Source organism: Aethalodelphis obliquidens, unplaced genomic scaffold (genome assembly GCF_003676395.1).
Source record: "Aethalodelphis obliquidens isolate GAN/ISIS:26980383/991018 unplaced genomic scaffold, ASM367639v1 scaffold3, whole genome shotgun sequence".
Lineage (NCBI taxonomy): Eukaryota > Metazoa > Chordata > Mammalia > Artiodactyla > Delphinidae > Aethalodelphis > Aethalodelphis obliquidens.
In genome coordinates, this window is record NW_020837947.1 from 42445002 (window position 1) to 42449658 (window position 4657).

Consider the following 4657-nt stretch of genomic DNA (forward strand, 5'->3'; position numbering starts at 1 on the left):
ACTCGGTTCTCCCATCTCAGCGGCACAGGCCTGACACCTGGCCAGAGCACCAAGACCCTGTCAGCCACACAGCTCAGAGGAAAAGGGAGAAAAAAAGAAAGAAAGAAAGAAAAGAAAAGAAATAAAATAAAAAAGTTATTAAAATAAAAAAGAATTATTAAAAATAAAAAATTAAAAGGTAATAAAAAAGGAAAAAAAAAAAAAGAAGAGAGCAACCAAACCAAAATACAAATTGACCAATGATAATAAGCGCTAAAAACTATACAAAAAAAGAAACAAACAACAACAACAAAAACGGACAGACAGAACTCTAGGACAGACAGAACTCTAGGACAAATGGTGAAACAAAGCTATACAGAGAAAATCACACACAGAAGCATACACATACATACTCACAAAAAGAGAAAAAGGAAAAATACATATATATTGCTGCTCCCAAAGTCCACCTCCTCAATTTGGGATGATTCGTTGTCTATTCAGGTATTCCACAGATGCAGGGTACATCAAGTTGATTGTGGAGATTTAATCTGCTGCTCCTGAGGCTGCTGGGAGAGATTTCCCTTTCTCTTCTTTGTTCGCACAGCTCCTGGGGTTCAGCTTTGGATTTGGCCCCGCCTCTGCGTGTAGGTCGCCTGAGGGCGTCTGTTCTTCGCTTAGACAGGACGGGGTTAAAGGAGCCGCTGATGCGGGGGCTCTGGCTCACTCAGGCTGGGGGGAGGGAGGGGTACGGAAGCAGGGTGAGCCTGCGGCGGCAGAGGGCGGCATGACATTGCACCAGCCTGCACGCCGTGCGTTCTCCCGGGGGAGCTGTCCCTGGATCCTGGGACCCTGGCAGTGGCGGGCTGCACAGGCTCCCAGGAGGGGGGTGTGGATAGTGACCTGTGCTTGCACACAGGCTTCTTGGTGGCTGCAGCAGCAGCATTAGCGTCTCATGCCCGTCTCTGGGGTCCACGCTGATAGTCGCGGCTCGCGCCCGTCTCTGGAGCTCGTTTAGGTGGTGCTCTGAATCCCCTCTCCTCACGCACCCCGAAACAATGGTCTCTTGACTCTTCGGCAGCTCCAGACTTTTTCCTGCACTTGCTCCCAGCTAGCAGTGGCGCACTAGCCCCCTTCAGGCTGTGTTCACGCAGCCAACCACAGTCCTCTCCCTGCGATCCGACCAAAGCCCGAGCCTCAGCTCCCAGCCCCGCCCGCCCTGGCGGGTGAGCAGACAAGCCTCTCGGGCTGGTGAGTGCTGGTCGGCACCGATCCTCTGTGCGGGAATCTCTCCGCTTTTCCCTCCGCACCCCTGTGGCTGCGCTCTCCTTTGTGGCACCGAAGCTCCCCCCTCCGCCACCCACAGTCTCCGCCCGCGAAGGGGCTTCCTAGTGTGTGGAAACCTTTCCTCCTTCACAGCTCCCTCCCAGAGGTGCAGGCCCGGTCCCTATTCTTTTGTCTCTGTTGTTTCCTTTTTCTTTTGCCCTACCCAGGTACATGGGGAGTTTCTTGCCCTTTGGGAGGTCTGAGGTCTTCTGCCAGCGTTCAGTAGGTGTTCTGTAGGAGTTGTTCCAGATGTAGATGTATTTCTGATGTATTTGTGGGGAGGGAGGTGATCTCCATGCCTTACTCTTCCGCCATCTTGAAGGTCTCCCCCTCAAGTCCTTTTCTAAAGCCAATGAAACATGTAAGAATTTTAAACAAAAGAATTATCTGTAATTTAAACCATTATTTTGAGTGCTCTATTGCTTTACAGAATGTTGTGAATTTGCAAGTGTATATTTTGTGTTATGTAATAGTAGACTTTGATCAGAAACACACAGTTAGAGACTTCCCTGGCAGTCCAGTGGTTAAGACTTCGCCTTCTAGTGCAGGGTGTGCAGGTTCGATCCCTGGTCGGGGAGCTAAGATCCCACATGCCTCATGGCCAAAAAACCAAAACATAAAACAGAAGCAATATTGTAACAAATTCAATAAAGACTTTAAAAATCGTCCATACACACACACAAAAAAACAAACCCGCACAGTTAAATAGTAACCTGTAATAAATTTATATTACATATGTAGCTGGGTTTGCAGATTCTCTGTCCAACTTAGAATGCTAATAATGACTCTTAATTTCTTCAGTTCCGTTTTGAGGAAACTGTGACTATGTTTGACAACTTGGGCTGGCAATAACGTTTCCAACAAGGATAGAAACACACATTTTCCAGTGTCTGTACTCTGATCTCTGATGTCTGTCCTCATATTCACTCAGATGCTTAAATCTTCATGTGCACTGAATTAGAAGGAATCAATATGAATATGAGAAGACATCTTTATAATGCAGAGTAGAAATTTGCTGGGAATTATTTATCTATCACATAAACTCCAGAAGCTAAACATAAAATTTTAAATTATTTTTTCTGCTTAAAATACAGTATGTGATTATTGTAAAAATGTAAAACATTCCAGAAGTAAAGGACAGAATTAAGGTTTTTTGTCTTCCTAATTCCTTTTCCTCACCTACACCAGAAAACTACTGTTATGTTTTTGTGTGAGTTCCTCAAGAATTTCCAAAATTGAGCTTTGATTTTGCCACAAGAACATCACTGTTTAAGGACAATTATTATTTTGTGACTATATTGACATCACATGAATAAAATTTTTTAATGCAGATAAAATTTGGTTTACTATATGTAAACTTATGATAGGAACTTTGAGGAATCACTTCACAGTGTTAGGTGTGATTCATTTTAGATTCCATTCTTTAGAACAGGAAGAGCTGGTTAGGCCTGTTCCTCTTGGCTCCCACAATCTTTTCCTGGCCCAATCCAACTTTATCTCAAATTGTTATATACCCAGTAAAAACTTGCTTTCACACTATTAGTGTATTTTACTTTTAAAAGTTCTTGGATAAATTACTTTTTTGCTTATTTTCTTTGTAGGATAAAAGTCAGCTGGTATAGGCACTAGTAGCTTAAACTCTGCCGAAAGCAATAGCTGCCTCTGTCAAAGCAAGAAAAGCTTTTGGGACAGTTAATACCAAGTTCTTTGCATCCTGGATAGATACAAAAGCTTAACAGTCTGTAATGTTACACTGTACAGTACATTAAAGAGGTAGATAATTGATCTCTGTTGATTTGCAACCAAAATTCTTGGCATATCAAATGTGTGAATATAAGTAGGAGAGTAATTCTCAATTTTATGTTTCCAATTATTAATGCTTAATGAAAGAGACAAAATACTTATTAAATAAATGGATAAATTGCTTTTAAATTAATGGATAAATACTTGGCTTTAACAAAGATGTGGTAATATTTTCTCAGAATTGTATAGCCAAATGGTTCTAAGTCCATTCATTAATTTATTCACTCATTTGTTGTTTGGTTAGTATATCCAGCCATCTATGCATCTATCTATCCATCTAGAGAGGTTAAGTGACTCGGTCAAAGTCACACAGCTAGTTAGTGGCAGGGACACGTGATAATTTGACATGAGCTGATTTGATATGGGGTCATTTTAGAATTCTAAAACATAAATTATTGAACTTCTATTTGTTCTTATTTGATTTATTTTTATTTACTTTAAATTAATGAATATATTTATCAGCTTAACAAAGGAAACTAATTTTCACTTGACATTCTAGTGCATGGCTTAGTTGACTATAGGTTTTCTAACAATGCTAACCTTACTTGAGTGGGTATAGAGAAGACAGGTGATGATGGGAGGGATATTTGGACCATAGTGTGATACCCTAGTCTCCATTCCACACTGTCCAGAAAAATCCACAATTCAATTTTTATCATTTCTTTCAGTACTCAGTAACACATATGTTATACTCAAAGCTATCAAATGCCTCTATAATGTTGGTTTTGGCCAAACTTTTTGCAGAGAACAGATTTTTAAAAAATGTATCTTCACTGCCTTAATGATTATAAAAATAATAGATGTATAAAAAAATCCAGACAAATAGAAATAAAGCAGAAAGAGCCTTGAAATGGGGCATGGTTAGGGAAGGTTAAGAGTCAGGGATATCTGTAATAAAAAATAATGTGGCCACTATAAAAAAAAAAACAACAGAAAATAAGTTTTGGTGAGGATGTGGAGAAATTGGAACTCTTTTGCACTGTTATTAAGAATGCAAAATGGTTAAGATGGTAAATTTTATGTTACGTGCTTTTTTTTTTTTTTTTTTACCACAATAAAAAAATAGAACCCAGATGTCTTAAAACAAACAAACCCCAGTGATTATATTTTGATCGAGGGCAAGTGTTCTGTCTTAGTAGCTCTGGGGCTGGGACTAGCGTTCTCCAGCTTTCTAACATGTGAGATCAGATCTGTGTCACTCTGCCACGTTTTCTCTTGGGCTAGGGATACAGATGTTTCCCAGAGAAGCCCCGTCATCCCTGTGAGGAGCCCCAGGACAGCAGAGTGCTGCAGGGGAATCAGCCCCGGGTTCAGACTACTCTCTGCACTGGGTAGGTCACTGAATCTCCCAGCCTCGATTTCCTTGTCTACACCTGTGCATAAATATCTATTTTACTCTGTAGTGAGGATTAACCGTTGAGCCTTGTTAGCAAAGCATTGTAGCTATTTTTTTTTTAACATCTTTATTGGGGTATAATTGCTTTACAATGGTGTGTTAGTTTCTGCTTTATAACAAAGTGAATCAGTTATATACATATGTTCCCATATCTCT